Source organism: Rhinatrema bivittatum, chromosome 2, assembly GCF_901001135.1.
Source record: "Rhinatrema bivittatum chromosome 2, aRhiBiv1.1, whole genome shotgun sequence".
In the NCBI taxonomy this organism is placed as follows: Eukaryota; Metazoa; Chordata; class Amphibia; order Gymnophiona; family Rhinatrematidae; genus Rhinatrema; species Rhinatrema bivittatum.
The window spans coordinates 425406107-425430745 of record NC_042616.1 but is presented as its reverse complement, the minus strand read 5'-3'; the positions used below and the strand labels follow the sequence as shown (position 1 = coordinate 425430745).

The following is a 24639-nucleotide window of genomic DNA, read 5'->3' as shown; positions in this document are numbered from 1 at the left end:
GGTGTGAATCCCCTTGAAGAACTCCACCCATGAGATCGACGCTGGGTCAAAGCTGAGAGGCGCTGGTTCCTTGGGGGTCCCTGTCTGTGGGGAGGTCCTCCTGGCTAGATCCGGGGTACCCCCTGAGGAGCTAGAACTCTGCCCTGGGTGGGACTGGCCCTGAGCTGGATCTCCCAGGGCCTCCTCGCACTGTGTGCACAGGGCGGTCTCCTCGCTTTGTGCGGCTCTGATGTGGCATGCTGGGCAGAGGCCTTGAGCTTTTATCTCTGTTTCTGGAGGTGCCATGGCTGTCTGTGCGTAAACTCTATGCGCTCTGGTGCGCTTAAGATAAGCGTGTAAGTTGTGCACGTAGCTTTGTGCCCAGCCATAGATATGCGCCCGGCTCTGTGCGTGCAACTTATGCGCGCAAGACCATGCGCACAAGAGCTTTGTGCGCCTAGATCGGAGTTGTGCGCTCGGGCCGAACGGCACGGCAAATAGGGCCAAGATGGCGACGGCGAGCACACGGGCAATATGGAGACCCCCTCGGAGAGTCTCCACGTGGGTAGACCCTTGGAAATAACTGGGGCCTGGCCCTGCTAGGGCGGATCAACCCGGTGGCACTGGTCCCAGCCGGCGACCTGTGCTCCTCCTCGATCCTCGGAGACCGGATTCAAGCAGAAGATTTCTACCTTACCTTGTTTTTGGCGCTTCCCGGTTTCGTCCTGGGCGGTCTCCGGCTGCGGGGAGAGAGGATAAATACCTTCACCGCTGTGCTCGAGGGTGCACCCGCTGCCTCTCAGCCACGCCCGAGGATCGGGGGCTAGGTCCTCGCTGCGATTCGGCCGCCGGACCGAGGCTTACCTCAGAGGGACCACGGAAATCACCTCTGGAATCTCAACTGGGGAAGGGACCCGAGGGTATCCCCGCAGGAAAGCGGGGCTCGTCTTCAGGTAGGTTTCTTCTTTAAAATTTGGATTTTCTTCTTTGAATTTGTTCTAACGCTGTGAGAGCGTGCAGATAGTCCCTAACTGCTATGGAGATGGAAAATACTGAAGAGCTGCACTTCCTGCAGGGGTATATGTACTAGGGGCTGACGTCAGATTGAAAACTGATCCGTCTCCAACTGCTATCAGGAGTACACTATACGCATTGGTCCTGAGTCCATCTGCTACACACTAGGAAATGTCCTATTGTGTATTACAAACTGGAGAAAGGTAAACAGCGGAGTGACTCAGGGATCTGTACTAGGACTGGTTCTTTAATATATTTATAAATGATCTGGAAATGGGAAAAAAAAAGTGACGTGATCAGATTTTCAGGCAATTCAAAAGTAATGAGTTGTTAAATCACGAGCATACTGTGAAAAACCGCAGAAGGATCTTGCGAGACTAGAAGACTGGCATTTAAATGTCAGATTAAATTTAATGTGGATAAGTGCAAACTGATGCACATGGGGAAAAGTAACCCACACTGTACTTACACGATGTTAGGTTCCATATTAGGAGTTTCTGCCCAGGAAAAAGACCTGGGCGTCATAGTGGACAATACTTTGAAATCCTCAGTAGATTATGCAACAGGCGGTCAAAAAAGCAAACATTGTTAGGAATTATTAGGAAAGGAATGGAGAATAAAACAGCAAAAGTCTCAATGCCCCTGTATCGTTCCATGGTGAGGCCACACTGAGTACTGTGTGCAGTTCTGGTTGCTGCATCTCAAAAAATATATAGCTACATTGGAAAAGGTACAGAGAAGGGTGACCCAAAATATTTCCCAATATAGTAGACTTCGACCATCCGGGAAAGAACCGGGGACTAGAGATTCTCATCAACCATTTGGGTGGTAATTGTCTGAGAGTGAGGTCTTTCCGCCAGTTCATTGCCCTGGCAACTAAGGATTTGACTGACTTAATTTGTTGCATGAAACACAGTTTGACAGGTCTGATATTATTGAGCATCTTAAGTTCAAAGACACAACTCTTTGGAAGAGAGGGGTTGAAAAGGTTAATTGGCAGATGGGTTCGTGGGTGATATAGCAAAGGGGGTTTCTGGGTGTGAAACGTGTGGGCTGCAGATGGGTGTCCCGGCCTTTTCAGGGCAAAACTACATACATGTGTCAGATGCTGAGATACACCTTTGTAACAATTCGCTCCAAGAGGCGTTAGAGACAGCGTTGATGGGTTAGATGTCTGGCCGCGGTTTGGGGGAGGGGGGGGAACAAGAACATTTGGGTGTTGTCCTTGTTTGTGTTGTAAACCCAAGCCTAAGATGTAATGTAAGAGGTAAATTTTGCTGATTTGGGTGTGGGGGGGGGGGGCTGTTTCTATTGGGGCTTCTGTAGCCGGGAAAGGGGGGGGCCACTAGATGAAGCCAATAATTGGCAGTGTAGTCACTGCTGGAGTTGTTGGTTCTCCCTAGTTGGGACATGGCAGGGAGGAACAGACTTGTGAAGGAAGTCCGCTGTGTGGTGATTTTTTGTTCAGGGAGTGTGGGAAGAATGTCTGGGTGGTGGCACCTGCCCATGTTTTAGTAATCCTCCTAAAAAAAAAAAAAAAACAAAAAAACCCCCCACCAATTATTTTAAAGGTATGGTAGAGGAGATGTATTGGTTTTGATGTTTATGTTCTCTTAGTAAAGCTTTTCCAACAAGCTTACTCCCTTTCCCCCCCTCCCACTCATAAAAATCTCCAACAGCAAGCGAGTAACAATTAGAGTAGCTGATCTGTTACCCCTCCGTCAAATGATTAAGAATGCTGTAAAAATACTGTACATTGTAGTTATGTTATTATAGTTGTTCTATTTATTTATTTTTAAGTAGCTGTTTCTGCCAATCAGTTTTATCAATAGTTACTGTTACTGTAATTGCATATGATACTCATTTATTTATATTGTAATTAGTTAATTTTCCTCGACTGTTACCTGTAAGGGCCCTGCCCAAAAGTTATTTGTTTTGATGTAAACCGATGCGATGTGTGAACGGCTATCGGTATAGAAGAGACTTTAAATAAATAAAATAAAAATAAATAAAGGATAAACCGGCAGTTGGTGCCACTGCAGGACAGGAAACATGGAAGCAGGGCAGAGCAGGAACCAGCACTTTCATTCCACGGTCAAAGTGCTGTACCAAGCTCCTAGGAATCGCTTATAATTCATCTCCAGGAGAGGAGTAAAAACACCCTATGCTGGAAAGGGAGAAGGATTCCCTGACACGGGAGCAGCAGCAGAAGAGAGGAAGTGATGCAGCAGTGAAAGCTTCACCAAGCGTCAGCACAGAGAGAGGTAGGCGGGATAATGCTAATTTCGAGGAGGCACCCGACACACAGAGACAAGACGAGAAGCAGAAATCTATCAGCAAAGAGAAAATAGCAAGCTTTGATGAGAACTATTAGAAAAGGGACTCTGTCTACAGACTGTAAGACTTGTGGCAGTGCATGCAGAGAATGTGAATGGGTTCAAGTTGTTTTTGGAGGGGTCGTTTGGCTCCAGTGCCTGTGGTTGGAGAGTTTCTCCCCCTGAGTTAGAAAGAGGAGAGGAACGGAGGGCTGCTCGGCAGACGCAATTTGTGGCATCGCTTCTCGGCCTTTTGGCTAAGATCAAGTGTAGTATCTGTTCTTATCAGTTTAATATCTGATACGTCCCTTATCTAGGGACCATATATTAAATTGATTTTTGGAACAGGGAGATGGAATAGGAGCTTGCTTCATCCACTCCACGCATCAACCTGGTATTGCAGTATCTCCGGGAATGGTGCACCCCCCCCCACCCTAAAACCAGTTAAAAATAGATGGGAATTTTTTATTCACATTCTGTGAGGGTTTTTTTCATTATTGACTTCTATGTTAAATTTTTTTTCTTAGAGTTTTTATATTTGGAAAAATGAAAAAAAAAAAAGAATTCTTTACTGTCTAAGAGCTTTAATTTCCAGCAGCGCGAAAGAGGCGCATGTTCAGGACCTCTCCACGGTGAGTGGCCTCATTGATGTGCAATCATCTGAGGGAGGTCGGGCCTGCACGGCTGTGTCTGTGCCAGAGAGGGCCAGTGCGAGCGCGCAGTCATGGGCCTCCAGCTGGGGAGAAGGCCTCTTTTGTTTTTGTAGCAAGGCCTTGCCTTGGGCCTGCTCCCACCAATTCTCGGGAGGCTTCTGAGCTTGGCCTAGCTGCAGCTGCTCCCACTGCTGTGAGGCAGCCGGAGCTATCCAGTGCTGAAGCAGTTAATGCTTCAGCCACCGTCTTAACTGTGGGGAAAGCTTCTGGTCTGGGTCTAGGCCAAGGTACAGACTCTGTGCTGGGTGTGCAGGTGGTTTGTGCATGGAGTGGGGCGGGCCTAGTGCTTGGGGGGCCCCTCGTCCGGGCGGCGTGGATTCAGTGGGTGATATTAAGGCTGGCGCCGTGATGGGTGCTGATTTCCCTGGTGATTAAGAGGTATGGGGCTGGCAGTTCATTGGCTAACTTCAGAGGTTCCTAGGACAATTGGGGACCTTTCTTTTCAGCTTGGAGTGAGGGCTCCTTGGTGTGGGCCCTGTCCCCAAAGAGATTTCCTTCTCCATGTGGAATTAATTGGGGTCCCTGTACAGGTTTTTGGCAGCCTGCTTTGGATGCAAGTGCTACCGTACCTGGCCCTTGGCGTTTCGTTATGGGTTGGAGTCCTTTTGCAGACTCTCCTCAGGGGTCCAGTGGTGGCACAGGATCATCTGGGTCTGCTCCTTTTCTTCTGCAGATACACCCAGCATGTGACTCCTTGGATGGCCCAGGTCCCTCACGACGTGAATGATGCTGTAATAACCCAGTGTTGGCAGCATCCAATGTGTCTGGTGCTTCGATCCCGGCTCCAAGAGAACATAAGATATGCCAAACTGGTTCAGACCAAGAATCTGACCTTGGTGGAGATTGTCATGGTGAGTCATCTGGTGATCTTGTCCGGGGGGGGGGGGGGGGGGGAGGTGTTCATGTCAGGTCCCTACTCAACCTGTTCTGATGTCCACGGTCAGCGTTTCAGAGTCTTCGGCTTCTGGTGGTGGGGTAGGTGATTCTTCTGAGGAAAGAAGCAGGACAAGTAAACGGAAGAAAAAGCGTGCCAGGTCTGGCTCTTCTGATTCCTCATCCTCCATCTTCTGGTTCCTCAGTTACTTCCCCTGTAGCTGCTGTGGGTTTGGGGGGGGGGGGGGGGGCTCCTCCGCTAGTAACCTTTTCAGAACTGTGGGAGGATGAGCCCCGGTCCCTTAGAAAGTCAGACAGCACAAATATATAGACATCTTTCAGTTGTTGGATCGCTGCAGAGGGAAGAGGAAGGAGAGGAGGAAGAAGGGGAATGTCGAGCGATTTACGGGGACTCAGAAGAAAATAGCGCACAACATTCTTAACTGAATTAAATCCTTCCTTCGTTTGGCTAGTGTGGTTGGGCGTCATGATCCGTCTCAGTACGGGCCTCTCCTGGCTTATGCCGATGCTATTTTGGCCGCTAGTAGAGAGTATGATGGCTGGTCTTGGCTCAGCTATTATGAGCATTTCCGCAACTGGATGGAGGAGAACAAATTTATGTCATGGGGCACACAGGACATTGGGCTCTGGTTGGCCCAGATGAATACTAAAGTGGTGTCTTCTTTGGGGGGTAATGCGGGTGGTCCTTTCGTTTGGGACCCTTGCCTGGCCTCCTTTTATTTATTTAGAGTTTTTATATACCGGCAATCATGAAAACATATCTTGCTGGTTTACATCGAACAGGAGTGCATTATAAACAAAAACTAGAACTGTGGTGTCCGAAAGTACAGTTACATTTAACAAGGGTAGCCGAACTTGGAGAAGGAAGAAGAGAGGAGAGAAAAGAGATGGTTAAACAATATACAATTTAAATATAGTATACAGAATAAATGTTATATACAAGAGGAGTGGTGTTTTAGGAGTCATTGGAATGTGTCATTGGGTTGTGTCCGGAAATGCTTGTTTGAATAACCAAGTCTTAAGTTTTTTCCTAAAAGTTGGGAGGCAGGGCTCCTGTCTGAGGTCTGTAGGAATGGAATTCCACAAAAGAGGGCCAGCTGTGGAGGTGGCGCGATCTCTTATGGTGATGTGTCTGGTCGTTTTCGCTGGGGGAACTTGGAGGGAGCCTCTATAAGCATCTCTAGTAGGTCTGGTAGAATTATGTGTTTGGAGAGGGAATTGAAGATCGAGAGTGGTAAGTTGATGTATAGTTTTGTAGGTGATGGTTATGGCTTTGTACATGACCTTGACATGTGTTGGCAGTTCAATCGTTGCGCCTGTAACTTTCCCAACTGCAAAGTCTGGCTTGCGTGTTCGAGCTGCGGCGCCAGTCATTCGGCCTCCAAATTTCCCAAGCAGACTGGTGATGGACCTGTCAAAGGGGCTGCTGCAAAAAGGGACTCCTAAGTGAGTCCTTTTGTCATACTCCTACACAGTCGGGTTTGCTGCATTGATGCCCTGGTTTAAGGAATATCCGAATGTAGAGGCTGCCCCTTTTTCTGTTTCGTGGTTTAGAAATTCTTTTTGCGGGTCCAGTCGGGTCGGGGATGGGCAAAATTGTCCTTCAGTTTGGAAGCTGGCTCACGTTGTCAGTGATAAGTTGCGAGGAGAGATTAAGTTGGGGGAAAAAAAAAAAAAATCGCAGGTCCTTTTGCAAAGCCTCCGTTCTATGGAATGGTTCTGTTGCCTTTAATTGGTGGTTCCAAAGAAGGAACCTGGGAAATTCTGCCTGATACGTAATCTCTCATTTCCAGAGAGTAATTCTGTTAATGACTTCATTCCGTGAGATCTGTGTACTGTGCAGTATGCTTCTTTTGATTCAGCTGCGACCAAGGTTCGGCATTGCGGTCGAGGGGCCCTGATGGCTAAGGTTGACATTGAGTCAGCTTTCCAATTGTTCCTAGTTCATCCAATGAGTTTCCCCTTGTTGGGTTTCTGCTTTAATGACACATTTTACTTTGATAAATGCTTGTCTATGGAGTCTGTATCGCATGTGCGTATTTCGAGGCTTTCAGTACTTTTCTCCATTGGGTAGTCGCAGAACGGGCAGGAACATGGAATATTGTTCACTACCTAGATGACTTCTTGTTTGTGGCTGAGGCATCTGATGGCCTGCGAGCAGTTGTTGCAGTGCTTTCAGGATATTGCTTTTGAGTTTGGCATCCCCATTGCTGAAGGCAAGACTGAAGGCCCCTGCATAAGATTGGTTTTCCTGGGGATTGAGCTGGATTCAGTAGAAATGATCTCGAGGTTGCCTGCGGAGAAGGTAGAGGTTTTGAAGGTTTTGGTAGGGAGGCACTTCTTTGTAAGAAGTTGACTTTGCGACAAATGCAATCCCTGGTGGGTAGTTTGAATTTTGCATGTCGGGTAATCCCCATGGATAGAGTTTTTCCGCGCAGGTTATCTTTCACTATGGCAGGTGTGAAGAAGAGCAGTCACAGCATACGAATTACACAAAAGATGCACGAGGACTTGCGCATGTGGGATCGTTTGTCAGACTTTAAATGGTTGCTTGCTGTGGCAGAGTCATTGTCTAATCATGACTTGGAGTTGTACTCTGATGCAGCAGGTTCGATAGGTTTTGGTACTTACTTTCAGGATTCTTGGTGTGCAGCTGCTTGGCCTGAGGATTGGAAGTCTTCTGGCATTACTAAGAACATAGCAACAGGAATAATGTGTGGCAAATGATATACTGATCAACAACAATTAGCAATGAGACTTTTTTTTATTTTTATTTTATTTTGCCTACGCCCACATCAATTGTGCGTAATATTGAACTCCACAGTAAATAATATTGTATAAACAAAGGACCCCGACACAGCCGTGTTTCTCATCAGGGGGCCCATAGTATCCACAAATCTATAAAAACAAACACATTTACTGAGCTTTTCTCCCCTCTCGTGTCAGTTTTTGCCCTTCCCTCCCGTTTCCCACCTCCCTGCCCCTATTCCACCTTCCCTTGTCAATTTCTTAGACTCACATTTATTTTGTACATAATATCTCCCCTTTTTAAGTCTGCAACGTATTTGGTGCTGTTTACAGGTTAAACTTCCTCTTTTTTACAGTAATTTTCTTGCCCCCTTAACCCTTTTTGTCTTTGGTTTCTTCCCCCCCCCCCCCCCACCGGCTTTCCCTTCCCCCTACCACCTTCCCCCCCACATGGAAAAAGTTTCCATTTCTTTAGGAAATAAAATTAGAGACTTAGGCGTGTGGCTTGACCCCGAATTTACACTAAAAAACACATTTCTACGAAGATACAGGAAGTTTATCATAAATTGTTAATTCTTAGGCGCTTAAAACCCTTATTGAATCATGATGAATTTAGAACTGTTCTCCAAGCTTTGCTATTTACCAATATAGACTATTGCAATTCTTTATTGCTTGGTCTTCCTCAGTCATTACTTAGACCATTTATACCTCAGAACTGCCCAGACGATGTAACTCGTAACATATAATCACCAAAACATCAACAACTTGGAAACTTTATTTTCTTAAATTGTGAAACCAGACCTCATATGTTATATAGGAGAGCTTTCAAATTATGTGCAATTACTCTCACTAGTATAAAAATACCAGTTTACTACATGAATATTTTCATATGTAGCAGTTCAACTTTTATAATCATTGGTCTTGGTTACACTTTTTTTAAAATTATATAGTTGTTAACACTTATCCTTTTAAGATAAGCGATCAAAACGCTCATCTTAAAAGGATCAGGTTGAACAACATCATATTTACACATCTCCAGGTTTTCAACAGATTTCTTTTTGTCTTAGATATATAGATGACCTTTTATTTTTTTGGTCGCCGGATGAACAATCTTTAAAACAATTTTTACAGTGGGTCAATATACAATAGATTCACATTTGAAGTTTACATTTGAGTATAGTAGGCAACATTAATTTCCTGGACATTTCAATTAGTATAAAGGATAGTCAACTCCATACAACAATATAATCGCAAACCGATCGAGCGCAATAATTTGTTGAGATTTCAGAGTTGCCATCCTACGGCTTTTAAGAAGGGTCTACCCGTAAGCCAGTTCTTTTAGGCTTCGGCGAATATGCTCAAATCATCAGGAATTTAAAAAGCAAGCACAAGATATGGTACAGAGATTTTTTGAGAGAGGATATCCGTACGATGCTGTTCAGAAAGCATATAAACGTGCTAGATATTCAGATCGATCGACTTTGTTGGAATATCAATCTAGAAAAAATGACATTCCAGAAGTATGTGTTCTTCAACATTCAGACAAATCCCATCTAATAGTAAACAGTATAAAACGCCATTGGCATATTTAACAGCTGCATTCTACAGTGTCGCAGATTTACCACTATTTTCTTATTCACGGGGCAAAAACAAAGGATTATGTGGTCCATGCAGAAACTTGCATAAGGGACACTGAATTATTGGAAGGTTTTCATGATATATGTGGAGAATGTGATATGTGTATTCAATCCATCACTTATCAGTCTGGCAACATCCTAGTACAGGAATACAATATAAAAAAAGAACAATAACTAATTGTAAATCTACCAATGTAGTATATTTAATTCAGTGCCCCTGTCCTTCCATTTATGTAGGACGAACAAGTAGACAAGTCAGTATCCGTCTAAGAGAGCACCGTAGTAGGATAAACACGCTTAATATCGTAGTAGGATAAACACGCTTAATATGGAAGCCCCGATGGTAAAACACTGTGTTCAAAATGCTCACCAGTTCCAGCATTTGAAATGGATGGTATTAGATCAAGTAGGATGTTCAAGTCGTGAAAGAGATATTCAAACAAAGTTGAATTTTTTCGAGCAAAAATGGATTTTTAAATTGTCCGCTCAAAGTCCTTTTTGGTATGAATAATGCAGTGGATTGGACAACGTTGATATGACATCAGAAACATAGAATGTTATACCATTGGCTCTGCAGGGATGGGAAAGTAATCATTGGCTGCCGTTGCATCCGAAGGCTGGTTTAAATACTGCCTCAGAGAAACATGATGGAGGATCGTTTTGGGAAACGCTGAAAGCATGGAATGAGTGACAGCATAGAGGTTTGGAGCGTACGTATATTTAATAATGAGTAAAAGTTTGATTTATCAAATCAGCACATTTAAACATTTGTTTTTTTTGCAGAAGCAAATAAGAGTTGATACATTGCCCCTGACGAAGCATTTAAGAAACACGAGTCATGTCGGGCAGGCTGACAAAAATACAAGTGCTCCTTCAGCGTTTTGATCGCTCATCTTAAAAGGATAGATAAGTGTTAACCACTATATAATTTTAAAAAAAAGTGTGTAACCAAGACCAATGATTTTAAAAGTTGAACTGCTACATATGAAAATAATCATGTAGTAAACTGGTATTTTTTATACTAGTGAGAGTAATTGCACACAATTTGAAAGCTCTCCTATATAAACATATGAGGCCTGGTTTCACAATTTAAGAAAATAAGTTTCCAAGTTGTTGGTGATGTTTTGGTGATTATATATCACTTAGACTATTGCAAGTGTTACAGAATTCCGCTGCCAGGCTCCTCTCCGGTATTAACAAAAGATATCGCATTACTCCTGTTCTTTCCGCATTACGTTGGCTACCAGTCAAGTATGGAATTAAATGTAAGACTTTATGTTTGATACATAAAGCAATCTATGCAGAACAAGTAGACTGGATGAATGCGGTTAATCGCATACACCCCCCTCAACGAAATCTGCGTTCAGCGGGTAAAGGACTTCTTACAGTTCCTTCTATTGCCACCGCTAAACTTACCTCTGTCAGGGAAAGGGCTGTTTCATTAGTCGGTCCAGGTCTATGGCATTTATTACCCGTAGAATTAAGGCTCCAGAGAGATTTAAAAGAATTTAAGAAAGCACTAAAAACGTGGCTGTGTGTACAAGCATTTCAAGTAGAAGTCAGCTAGTAATTTTTATTGTTTTCATATGTTGATGCTTTGTTAAATTTTCACGTTAATAGGCATGTTTTTATGTGATTATTACTTTTTACATCTTATTTCATGATTTGTTTCTTTTATATTAATTTAAGAACGAGTCTGATGTATAGTTATCTGTTTGATTGGTTTAAAAATTTTTATTGTATTTTATGATTTTTATTTACGAAATATTGTAAACCAGTGTGAAGGTATATACCAACATCGGTGTATAAAATTAAACAAAAACATTTCCCTTGCCCATTTCTTAGTATCTACACTTCGATCTTTACAATAACATCCCCCCCTCTTCAAGTCTGGCACCACAATGTATCTGGTGCTGTTTAGGTTTTTCATAGTGATTTCTCTGTTTCCATTTTTCATGCCTCCTTATCCCCTCTTTTGCCATTTTTTGTTATTTTCTGGTGCTTACATTTGTTGCTGTCAATCATGGTCACATGACTTCATTTTTCACACGATCTCTTACCTTGTTTCCGCCTATTTAAACGCCTGTTTTCAGGACTCCGTCCTGTGACATCGCGATTGAAATGCTTCCCCTACTTGTCTGTAAGTTATCTCCATTTTATTTGTTTTTTGTTGAAGTTTCTCCATTTTCTGGTGCTCACTGGATCATCTGTTTGATGTTTTTTAGCCATTGAAGTTAAAATTTGCGACCTACCCGGTGGTCCAGTGCACCCTAGAACAGTGGTAGCATTTAAGGTATTTATCTTTTTACACCTGTTAACGCTCCGGACATGGTCTGTCCTTTCCCCATGGTGTTTGGTTCCTTTCTATTGTTTCCTTGAGCAATTTTAGCTCGGTTTTTTTGTTTTTTTCTTGTCTTAAGTCATATTTATTATTCTTTGCTAAGTTCCCCATATGACACTATTCTCTTCTTTTTAGGTTTAGTTGTTTAACATTACTGTTGATCTGGCGATGTTCCCAGCACTTGCACTGCTTAAGCTCAGTTTGCTTCCTTAAGGTGTAAAGGTCTGCGCTAGGATTTTCAGCCTGTTAAGGTATTCTTATCTTTGTATGGATTACTATTCTTAGTACAGTCCGTTTGTTCATCCTTTTCACCTTGCCCGGTTTAGATAATTTCTTTTTACATTGTTCTAGGTTATCTACTTAATCTGTGCCACGGCTGATGTGCCTCCGTGGCTCCTTGTAAAATAGTTTTTCATCTAATCAAACCTTGTTCCAGGTTGCCCACTTTTGTTCAGGTATTGGATTTTCTTCTCTTCGATTGTTTGATTCTCTTAATTCTATCAAGTCGCTTATCCAAGTTGCTCACCCGATCGCTGCATTTTTATTTTTCTTTTCTAGAAACATTTGTGCATCATGATTTCTAATACATAATATGAGTATGGTTTTTATACCCTTCTGCAATATTGACTTATGTAATTAAGGGCCTCATTTACCAATATCGCATTGGTAACGCATTAAGGGGCGTTTCCCATGCAAATGAGGCTTTTTTTGTGCAGTGGGGAAACTTGGCATGATGCGATGTTTTCGCGATTCGCGAATACATCGCAGCACACGAAGTTTCCCCACTGCGCGATAAAACACCCAAAGCATCATCGCAGTGCACGAAAGTGTCCAGACAGCCTATTTCGGGGGGGGGGGGGGGGGGGGGGGGGGGGGAGAGAGAGGGAGAGGGAGAGGGAGAGGGAGAGAGAGAGACTTGCTATAATGTCTCTTCCCTAGACAGCTATTTGTATCCCTATGAGAGGCTCACCTAGTAACTCGAGGTGGGGATTAGATATGAGTGTAGGGGGTTGGGGGCCACTTTCACATTCAACATGAGACGTACGAACAGAACAGTGGTCTCTTGTGAAGATTTTATGGCCTTCAGAGTGAGGAAACTCACTCCAAGATGAGATTTGGGCAATGTTTTCTCAAACTAGCTTGATGGACACTCTACCTGGGCAACAACAAGCTAGTTTGAGAGAACATTGCCCAAATCTCACAACGTATCGCGAATGGCCGCGCTAACACTGCGGCTGTTTCGCCGCACACGATAACTTTACATATGCTCCGCCCCAACTCCGCCCCCTGAATACAAAATTAAAAATTTGCATTCACAAATCGCGTTAACTGCTGTTAGCGCAATTTGCGAACTTATCTCCTGCGGTAACTCCTTGGAAAATGACCCCCTAAAGGTCTAACAATATAGTTTTATAGTGTCCCTCTCTCGGGAAAATAGATATCTATGGGTCCCAATCCCTTCCTTATTTTTGCTTTTATATATATTTTTGTTTCCTTTTTTATATATGTTTAAATTTTGAAGTTAATCTGTTTTTTTCTGCCCTGCTTTGTCTACCTGCTTTGTTGGTCTCTACTATGCAATTTTTATGTTCTCCTTGTTCTCTTAATTTCTATACAGGGTCCTGGTTCCCTCTCCTTTCTTAGCTTAAATTATGATTGTACGTCTGTGCTCACCTACCTGTACAATAACTCAGTAATCGTTTTTTGTTTTTATAGATTTGTGGATACTATGGTCCCCCTGATGTAGCCCTGATGCGAAACACGGCCATGTCGGGGTCCTTTGTTTATACAACATTATTTACTATGGAGTTCAATATTATGCACAATTGCGTAGGCAAAATAAAAAAAAAAAAAGTCTCATTGCTAATTGTTAATGATCAGTATATCATTTGCCACACATTATTCCTGTTGCTATTTATTTATGTGTGGGTGCTGTTTACTCCGCCCTTCCTCTGTGTCATTACTAAGAACATCACATTTTTGGAGCTGTTTCCAATTGTAGTCTCTGTCTTTCTGTGGGGCCTGCACCTGAGGGACAAGAAGGTAGTATTCTGGTGTGATAACCTAGGCGTGGTGGAGGTTATCATTAAGCGATCGGCGAAATGTATGTTAGTTTCTGACTTGTTGCGGGAATTTGTGCTGCGTTGCATGGTATTGAATATTACTGTGTGGGCTTGTTATGTGCCTGGGCTTTCTAATGCTTTGGCTGATTCTCTCTCTCTCGTTGCAAGTGGGACTTATTCCGGAAGCTTGCTCCAGAAGTGGTCTAGTGCAGAGCATCAGTACCGCCTTTCCTATGGAACTTTGGTTCCCGGAAGCACGGAAGCTCCTCCAGGCATCCCTAGCCCCCTCCACCTGGAACAGTTATGTTAAAGTAGCTGACAAGGTGGTGACCTTCCTTGCAAGTTTGGGTTGGCAGTGGGGGTCCCATTTCTGATGTATGCAGTATGGGAGATTTGAAGTGTAATACTACCAAAAGAAAATATATTGGCCATATCAGGGAAAGCAGCGTTACCTAGTATCAGGATCTCAGTCTTTGCTAGATTCAAGCAAAGCTTATTTTGAGGTTACTAAGCGTTAATGGATGGTAAATAAAGAGTAGTGAATTGAGTGGTAGATTGCCAATTTTGTCTAATCGGAAAACGAAACTGAATGTCGTTCGTGTAAGGAGAGTAAGAGTGTCCCTAAGGGGGAAAGAAGAGTGAAAATGGGCGTAAGATATATATTAAATAAGGTGGCTGAAAATGCTGAGCCTTGAGGAACACAAGTATTGATTGGGAACCATGAAGAAGTAGCTGAATGGAGGTGTATTTGTTTGGGACTGATCCCGCAAAAATGATTTAAACCAGGAATATACTGTTCCTGCCAAGTCAATATTGGCGAGACGGGAGAGTACATCATGACTGATGGTATCAAAAGCAGCAGTGAGATCTAGGAAAATAAGAATGTAAGAGGTTGCGGAGTCAAATCCTGCACTGTGTAAACTACTACACTTGTACTTTGCACAGTACTGGAAGACAGCTTGCACCGCATATATAGAATACTAGAAAAAGCACTGAAGTAGGAAATGGTGGGGAGCAAATGCAAACAGCTTTTAAGATTTTTCACCAGTATCTTTCTTGCTGCTGGCAATTCACTTCAGCAATGCTAAAGCATATAGTATCTAGCTAAAGCTTAGTCTCTATCTTTGCCATAGACATCAGAGTGAATTAAATAAACTATGATAGATTAGTGACATCAGATAGCACTGAACAGACCGGCCTGCAGTAAAAAAATTCCATTTTTATTTGTTGATTCTACAAAAACTCAGTACTAAAACAATACTGACAAAATATAAATAAAATGCTCTTATCTATTTTTCAACTGGTTTTAGGGTGGGGGGGGGTGCACCATTCCCGGAGATACTGCAATACCAGGTTGATGCGTGGAGTGGATGAAGCAAGCTCCTATTCCATCTCCCTGTTCCAAAAATCAATTTAATATATGGTCCCTAGATAAGGGACGTATCAGATATTAAACTGATAAGAACAGATACTACACTTGATCTTAGCCAAAAGGCCGAGAAGCGATGCCACAAATTCCTTCTGCCGAGCAGCCCTCCGTTCCTCTCCTCTTTCTAACTCAGGGGGAGAAACTCTCCAACCACAGGCAATGGAGCCAAACGACCCCTCTAAAAACAACTTGAACCCATTCACATTCTCTCCATACAGTGCCACAAGTCTTACAGTCTGTAAACAGAGTCCCTTTTCTAATAGTTCTCATCAAAGCTTGCTATTTTCTCTTTGCTGATAGATTTCTGCTTCTCGTCTTGTCTCTGTGTGTCGGGTGCCTCCTCGATATTAGCATTATCCCGCCCACTTAGCTTTGTGCTGACGCTGGGTGAAGCTTTCACTGCCGCATCACTTCCTTTCTTCTAATGCTGCTGCTGCTCCTATGGAAGGGAATCCTTCTCCCTTTCTAACACAAGGGGGTGTTTACTCCTCTCCTGGAGATGAATTATAAGGGATTCCTAGGAGCTTGTTTCCCCGTGGACAGCAGGGCTGAATTAGCCATGCTGTCATGGGAACTGTCCGTCAGGCCCTCGTTTGCCGCACGCACAGTTCGGATCACATACCGTTCGATACTGTATTTAAATGGCATGCAAATACAAGCCGCGTCCAAGAAGCGTCCATGAAGCGCAATCCATTTTACTGTATAGAGCACTATACAGTGCCTATACAGTATCCTGGGTGCGCTGGTACCTGTCATTTCAAATGACAGGTACCAGGAAGTGGATCCCAACTTTAAGCAAAAGAAAAGGATCAGAGAAGTATCAGCCGGCCATTAACAGCAAGGGTCATGATTTAGCAAGACAATTCCCCTAGGGGAAAAAAAAATACAATCAAATCAGACCAAAAGAAAAACGTATTAGGAAGGACCTGTTTCCAAGCATAACCTAAACTCTTGCCTGCCCAACCTAAAATCCAACGCACTGGGAAAGCCACTCTTCAGATCGCGACTAATCCCATCACTGGAAGGACGAAAGATTTTTTTTTAAGCGTCCCAGTTCCTCTCTCAGCTATGTCAGTGCGTTCTTCTTTCCACTGCAATACGAACAGTATTCAGAAAAATAACTTTCAAACCCAGGGTGGTGGAGCATTGTTGTGCTTGATAAAACCTGCACTCAACAGGATCGGGCAAACTTTCCCCCAGCCCCCGCTCACCTGCCCTGGCCGCGTCCATGGGTGCCGGTCTCCGGAGCAGCCCCAGTCCTCTCTCCCCTCCTCCCGGGGGCAACCGGCGGCGAGAGCAGCTTCAGCAGCCCGGGGTGGATCGGGCACTCCCCATGCGAGGCGGATTTCCAGCAGCCCTCGCCGGCGATGGTGAATGAGCACACGCCGTGACCTCCGACGTCCAGCCAGGCACTCAGGTCATGGCTTGCGTTCATGCACCTTCGCTGCCATGAGCGCACGCCGTGACCTCGGACGTCCAGCCAGGCGCTCAGGTCACAGCGTGCATTCATACACCCTCGCCGGCGGGGGCTGCTGAAGCCGCTCTCGCTCTCACCGCTGGCTGCCCCCGGGAGGAGGGGAGAGAGGACTGGGGCTGCTCCGGAGCTGCCAGTGCGCCCGCACGGGAGACTGGCACCCATGGACGCGGCCAGGGCAGGTGAGCGGGGGCTGGGGGAAAGTTTGCCCGATCCTGGCTCCTCTAAAGGTCTTGTCCCGGGGGGTGAGGGGGTCGTTTGCTCGTGAAATTTCGTCTCTCTGACCTGACGCTCCACACTAGTGCAGGGGTAAGGGTAGGCGGTAAATTAGCAGGTTAAACACGCGGCAAAACTGCAGGTTAAAAAGGCAATAATTGGGGCGCACGTTACTGTATGGGACGGAATAGCTAATCCGATCATTTACATCTCATATACATGCCGCGGGCGGAAAGGGTTACCCGTTGATTTAAAGAAGCGGTAAGGATGGGTTAAAAGGGATAGTGAATCGCGGGTTGGACTTACGCGGCCAAATTGTGGGTACAAAGCGGGTTAAAAGCAGGGTAACCGCGGCCGCGCTTTACTGTATCGGCCTGTAAGGGTGCAGAGCAGAGCAAGAGCACTTCTCCCCTTACCATTCACCATAAAGAAAAAAAAACCAACTCAAATTCTGGTGGCACTTCATAAACAGCAACACAAACTCCTTCCACTACCAGGATCATTGTATAATAAGATCCAACACCCTTACTGCAAGGCCTCAAAACAATAATAGTGCTCCCTATGAAAAGGCAATACTACAAATATTACACAGAACATTTAGACAGACATGATTTAATGGGACACAGCAGCGTGGATTTACCCAAGGGAAATCTTAGGTCACAAATCTGCTACATTTTTTTGAAGGGGTGAATAAAAGTGAACCAGTAGATGTGGTGTATTAGAGTTTTCAGAAGGTGTTGGACAAAGTCTCTCATGAGAGGCTTCTAAGAAGACTAAAAAAAGTCAAGGAATAGGAGGTGATGTCCTTTTGTGGACTGCAAACCAATTGGAGAGTAGGATTAAATGGTCTGTTTTCACAGTGGAAAAAGGTGAACAGTGGAGTGCCTCAGGGATCTGTACTTGGGCCAGTGCTTTTTAATATATTTATGACGAGTGAGGTGATCAAATTTGCAGATGACAAGCGAATTGTGATAAATTGCAGGAGGACCTTGTGAGACTGGAAGATTGGGAGTCCAAATGGCAGATGAAATTTAACATGGACAAGTGCAAGGTGTTGCATATAGGGAAAAATAACCCTTGCTGTAGTTACACAATGTTAGGTTCCATATTAGGAGTTACCAGCCAGGAGAAAAGATGGCTGAGCTGGGATATGATAGGGGTCTACAAAATCATGAAAAGACTAGAACAGTTAAATGTGAATCGGTTATTTACTCTTTCAGATAACATAAGGACTAGGAGGCACTCCATGAATTTAGCAAGTAGCACATTTAAAGCAAATCAGAGATTTTTTTTCACTCAGTGCACAATTAAGCTCTGGAATTCATTGCCAGAGGATGTAGTTAAAGCAGTTAGTATAGCTGGGTTTAAAAAAAAAAGTTTGGATAAGTTTCTGGAGGAGAAGTCCATAAACTGCTATTAATCAATAAGGAATAGCCACTGCTTGTTACCAGCATTAGTAGCTTGGCATCTATTTAATGTTTGGGTACTAGCCAGGTACTTGTGACTTGGACTGGCCACTGTTGGAAATGGGATATTGGGCTTGATGGACCCTTGGTCTTATCCAGTATGGCATATTTTATGTTCTTAAAGCCCTAAAACACCAATACATCTCCTGTTAGGAAAACTGAACAAGTCCAGCTGCTGTAGGTCCCCTATATAGAATTTATATGCTAGCAGAATAGCACACCTAAGTCACAGATGCAAAACAGAGACCATAAAGTATAAATACAAACACGTAGACAAAAACTGAACAGGGAACTGCAATGCAACAATGGAAAAAACAAAAACATGATATTCCTCTTAAAACAAACAATACCATTAAGAGATATAAAATAATAATAGTAAAACCACACTACTAAAAAAGAATATTTCAAAACTGATATATAGAACATCCTATAATTAAAAACTCAAATTATTTTTTAAAATTTCCCCAAACACCATTAAAATATTTCAACACATCAAGTAATAGCCAACAATTAAAACTAATAAGGATTAAAAAAAATTCCCACTATCCATACTTGGGAACTTTATTTCCAGTCACCCTGAGATTGTTGTGGATTAGGAAGGGGCACACAATCTTTATCCTCTCTCTTATACACACATGGTCCCTCTCTCACACACTTGCTGTCACAGACACACATGCTCCCTTTCATCTTCAGTCGGCGGCGGGATGGGCGCTGACAGCCTGTTGGGCCTCCTTCCATCTTCAGCCTCCAGTGAGATGGATGTGCCGGTGGCCCTGCTGCCTCCTTCCATCTTTTTTGGCTGCGGTGCACCAACTGCCCATCAAGCCTTTTTTTGCAGCATGGCCTCTCTTCTCTAGACACTTCCCGCGGACCCCCAAGGGTCCATGGACCACAGGCTGGGAACCACTGTTCTAAAAACATATGGGGACAGATTTAAAGATCTGAACATGTATACCCTAGAGGAAGAGAGAGATAGGGGAGATATGAAAGACATTCAAATAACTCAAAGTTTACAATTCACAGGAGGTGATTCTCTTTCAACGGAAAGGAGACTCTAGAGTGAGGATTCATGCCATGAGGTTGAATGGGGGTAGACTCAGGAGTAACCTTAGGAAATATTTTTGGTCACCCTTCTTTGTACCTTTTTCAATGTAGCTACATATTTTTGTGAGATGCGGCACACAGTACTCCAAGTGCGGCCTTACCATGGTATGATACAGGGACATTATGACATTCACTGTTTTATTCTCCAGTCCTTTCCTAATAATTCCTAACACTGTTTGCTTTTTTGACTACCCACTGAACAGTCAACCGAGGATTTCAAAGTATTCCCCACTATGAGACCCAGGTCCTTTTCCTGGGCAGAAACTCCTAATATGGAACCTAACATCGTGTAAGTACAGTGTGGGTTACTTTTCCCCATGTGCATCAGTTTGCACTTGTCCACATTAAATTTAATCTGACATTTAAATGCCAGTCTTCTAGTCTCGCAAGATCCTTCTGCAGTTTTTCACAATATGCTTGTGATTTAATTCAGAATAATTTTGTATTATCTTCAAATCTGATCACTTCACTCATTCCCACTTCCAGATCATTTATAAATATATTAAAGAACCAGTCCTAGTACAGATCCCTGAGGCACTCCACTGTTTACCCTTCTCCAGTTTGTAATACACATTAGGACATTACCTCCAATTCCATGACTTTTTAATTTTCTCAGGAGTCTCTCTCTCATGAGGCACTTTATCAAACGCATTCTGAAAAATCCAACTACACCACATCCACTGGCTCACATTATCCACATTTTATTAACCCCTTCAAAAAACTGTAGTAGATTGGTGAGGCAAGACTTCCCATGGGTAAATCCATGCTGGTTTTGTCCCATTAAACCATGATTTTCTAGATGTTTTGTGATTTTGTCATTTAGAATAGTTTTCATGATTTTTCCTGGCACTGAAGTCAGGCTCACTGGTCTATAGTTTTCTGGATTACTCTTGGAGCCCTTTTTAAAGATTGGGGTTACATTGGCCACCCTCCAATCTTCAGGTGTGGCAGATGATCCCAGCGAATGATTACAAATTACCAGTAACAGATCTGCAATTTCATTTCTGAGTTCTCTCAGAACATTGGATGTATACCATCTTGTCCAGGCAATTTGCTCCTCTTTAATTTGTTAATCTGCCTTATTCCATTTTCCAGCTTCACAGTGATTTGTATCAGTTCTTTTGAATCATCACCATTGAAAATAGATTCTGACACAGGTATATTCCCAACATCCTCTTCAATGAACACCGAAGCAAAGACTTCATTCAGTCTTTTCGCAATGACCTTATCTTCCCCTATGTGCCCCTTTAACCCCCTCGATCATCTAACAGCCCAAGCAATTCCCTCATAGGCTTTCGTTTCAGATCTATTTTAAAAAGATTTTATGAGTTTTTGTCTCCAAGGCCAGCTTCTTTTCAAAATCTCTTTTAGGCTGCCTCAATGTTTTATATCTAACTTGTTGATGCTTATGCTTTTTCCTCAGATGCATCCATTTTCCAATTTTTGAAATAAGTACTTTTGGCTAAAATAGCCTCTTTCACCTCTCCTTTTAACCATACCTGCAGTCATTTGGCCTTCCTTCCACCTTTTTTAATGCATGGAATACATCTGCACTGTGCTTCTAAGATGGTATTTTTGAACAACGTCCACACCTGATGTAAATTCTTTAACCTTTGTAGCTGCATCTTTCAGATTTTTCCTAACTATTTTTCTCATTTTTCCCCCAAAGTCTCCCTTTTGAAAGTTGAATGCTAGAGTTGTAGATTTACTCTGTGTCCTCCCAGTTATTAAGTCAAATTTGATCATGTTATGATCAGTATTGCCGTGTGGCCCCACCACCGTTACCTCTTGCACCAGATGTATGGACTTATCCTGATTACTGTTGAGTTTTTAAATTGAATGTCACTTTTTTTTAAATGGAAAGGCAATAAAATAAACTAATCAACTATCTAACGCTGTTGCCATGGAGCCCAGAAGTTGCAGATAACTCCATACTTTCAGATTTATCATCATCAACGTGTGAATTTGCTGTTGCAGCTTTTGAACCCGACCTATTCTGGTGTCGAACAGAGCTCTCAGGTATCCCAGAGTCTGCAAGGGAATTACACACTGCTCTTGGAGAAGTCTTATGACCCAACCCAAATCCCACCCATCCAACAAGCGGCCACAGCACTCTCCTGTTCTGACCGCTTTTATGAGCCAATCGTCCAGGCGAAGATGCACCAAGATTCCTTCTTTTCATAGTGCCACCACCACTACATTCCTTTCAGAAGGTCCATGGAGCCATAGCTAGACTGAAGGGTAGAGCCAGGAACTGAAAATGGCCACCTAGGACCGCAAAAATGAAGGAATCTCAGACGACATTCCCTTATTGGAATATGGAGGCACGCCTCCGTGAGATCTACAGAAGTCAGATCCCCTCTGCCTCGCCACCATGAGTGACTGTAATGGAAGTCTGAGTGCTGGACACACTTAGCCGGACTCCTAAATCAGCTTAGTGCAGGAGAAAGAAAAGGCTGCAGAGAAGGAGGTTGTTATTTATAATGCTTCTATGTAGAGAAGGGAGATGCTTATGAGTGCCAAGGAAGTTCCAAGGTATGAAAGTAAATAACTGCTAAGAAATCACAGAGGTTCTGAGCAGGGACATCTGAACTGATAAGAACACAGAGAGGGAGGGGGCATCACTCCTACCTGCCTCAAGCCACTGCCAAATTTAGATACTTTACAAATAGTATAAATATGAGAAAAGCTAGAAGGGATCAGATCACCATACCCTTCAGACTTCGGGAAGTGGTAGAATGGATTAATTCCTGGGGCCCTCTTAATATCAATCAGGAATGTAAGTTTTGAGATATATATATTATCTGCAATCAACTCTTCTGTATTAGCTGACTTTATTTTCTGTTCTCTCATATCCTTTTGCTTAGTAATTGCTCAAATAAACTTGCTGTTAAGTACCTGGAACCACAGTATATTGACAGAATGTGTGTGTAGGTAAATCCTGTAGGCGTGCAGGTAAGCCCTTCAGTTTATCCCATCTCTGCCCTGGTTAGTGTGTGTAGGACTGGCTCCCGGGTAATCCTGTGGGCATGCAAGAAAGCCCTTGGAAAATCCTGGTGTGCGCCGTCTGAACCCAGAACACGGACCTCAACGTCTCCATCCTGACATGGGACACTGAGGAACTTGACATGCTTCAGATCAAGAATGGTGCGAAAGGATCCATCTTTCTTGGACACCACAAAATAAATCGAATAGCTCCTACTGTATCCTCAGAACCAGAATCACCACCCTTGAACAAATAAGGCAATCCAGAGTTGACCTTACTGTTTTTTTGCCTTCTGACTGCATAACAAGGAGAAGCCAAATGTTTAAATCAAATCTGGAGAATTCCAAGATGTAGCCTTCCTGGATTAATTCCAAAACCCATTGATTCAAAGCAACTTAGTCCCAAACCAATGTTGGCGAGACGAGAGAGAAATACAAAATGATTGATGGTATCAAAAGCAGCAGTGAGATCTAGGAAAATAAAAATGTAAGAGGTTGAGGAATCAAATCCTGCACTATGTAAATACACTTGTAAGTTTACCCAGTGCTGGAAGATAGTTTGCTTTTTCTAGTATTCTATATATTTATTTATTTTTATATACCGACATTCGATCTCAATTGAGATATCATACCAGTTTACATATAATATATAATACAAGCCGTTAAGCCCGTTAAAACGGGCTACATCCCTCTGTCTCTCACCTCCCCCTCTTTCTCTCTCCCCTCACTCTTCACCACCCCCTCCCTCACCCACTCCTCCCCACCCTCCCTCTCCTATCACTCACTCCCTCCCCCCTCTCTCCCTCCCTCTCACTCACTCAGTCCCCCCCTCCCTCCGTCCCCACTCCCTCCGTCCCCACTCCCTCCCTCCTCTCTCTCACTTAGTCCCACTCCCTCCCTCAGTCCCTCCCCTCACTCAGTCACTCCCTCCCCCCTCCCTCTCACTCACTCAGTCCCACTCACTCTCCCTCAGTCCCACTCCCTCCCTCCCTCAGTCCCCCCTCTCCCTCTCACTCAGTCCCACTCCCTCCCTCTCACTCAGTCCCACTCCCTCCCTCTCACTCAGTCCCTCCCCCCCACTCAGTCCCTCCCTCCCTCCCTCCCACTCAGTCCCTCCCTCGCTACCGCCCGCTGTCGCTGCTACCGCCGCCGCTCGCTACCGCCATCGCTACCGCCGTTGCCGCCCGCTGCTGCCACTGGACGCCGCCATTTTTTTTTCTTTCTGAAGCTGCCTCAGAGCGACGTGCTCGCCCGCACATGCGCGGTAGAGCTGGTCTCTACTGCGCATTTGCGGGCCGTCGGTCACAGGCCATTTATAAGGTAGATATTATAATATATATAATGCACTGGAGCAGGAAATGGTGTGAGCAAATCCAAACACACCTTTTAAAATTTTCTGCAGTAAATAATGCTGTGTATTTTTTTTTGTAAGATTTCTGGCATCCAGCTCATCATGCATGCAGTACTAGCTATAAAAACTGTAGAAAAAGACTAATTTAGGAAAGATAATGGAAAAATGTATTTCTTTCTGTATTCCTTCCCGCTCTGCCCCTCTCCTTTGTTCTTATGTTTTCTATTACTGCATCCGGAAAAAAAAATCATCTATTTTTCAACTGGTTTTAGGGTGGGGGGTGCACCATTCCCGGAGATACTGCAATACCAGGTTGATGCGTGGAGTGGATGAAGCAAGCTCCTATTCCATCTCCCTGTTCCAAAAATCAATTTAATATATGGTCCCTAGATAAGGGACGTATCAGATATTAAACTGATAAGAACAGATACTACACTTGATCTTAGCCAAAAGGCCGAGAAGCGATGCCACAAATTGCGTCTGCCGAGCAGCCCTCCGTTCCTCTCCTCTTTCTAACTCAGGGGGAGAAAATCTCCAACCACAGGCAATGGAGCCAAACGACCCCTCTAAAAACAACTTGAACCCATTCACATTCTCTGCATGCACTGCTACAACTCTTACAGTCTGTAAACAAAGTCCCTTTTCTAATAGTTCTCATCAAAGCTTGCTATTTTCTCTTTGCTTATAGATTTCTGCTTCTCGTCTTGTCTCTGTATGTCGGGTGCCTCCTCGATATTAGCATTACCCCGCCCACTTCGCTCTGCGCTGACGCTAGGTGAAGCTTTCACTGCTGCATTACTTCCTCTGCTGCTGCTGTGACTGGGGAGCCTGCTTGCTTTTTAATACAAGGTGTATGTGCTTCTCTCCTGGAAATGAATTATAGGGGGATTCCTAGGAGCTTGGTAGGGCC

General features: G+C 43.8%; 1 protein-coding gene and 3 non-coding genes across 8 annotated transcripts in view; 1 reads left to right on the top strand and 3 right to left on the bottom strand.

The window, feature by feature from the left end:
- The window catches only part of POLR3H (RNA polymerase III subunit H), a 155291-nt gene that overhangs the window by 107793 nt on the left and 22859 nt on the right, over positions 1 to 24639 (bottom strand). The window lies entirely within an intron of this gene.
- LOC115086417 lies at positions 3546 to 3736 on the top strand. The gene has a single exon (XR_003855289.1). It is a non-coding gene; the product is annotated as a U2 spliceosomal RNA (small nuclear RNA).
- LOC115086416 lies at positions 15021 to 15211 on the bottom strand. The gene has a single exon (XR_003855288.1). It is a non-coding gene; the product is annotated as a U2 spliceosomal RNA (small nuclear RNA).
- On the bottom strand, positions 24005 to 24195 carry LOC115086415. The gene has a single exon (XR_003855287.1). It is a non-coding gene; the product is annotated as a U2 spliceosomal RNA (small nuclear RNA).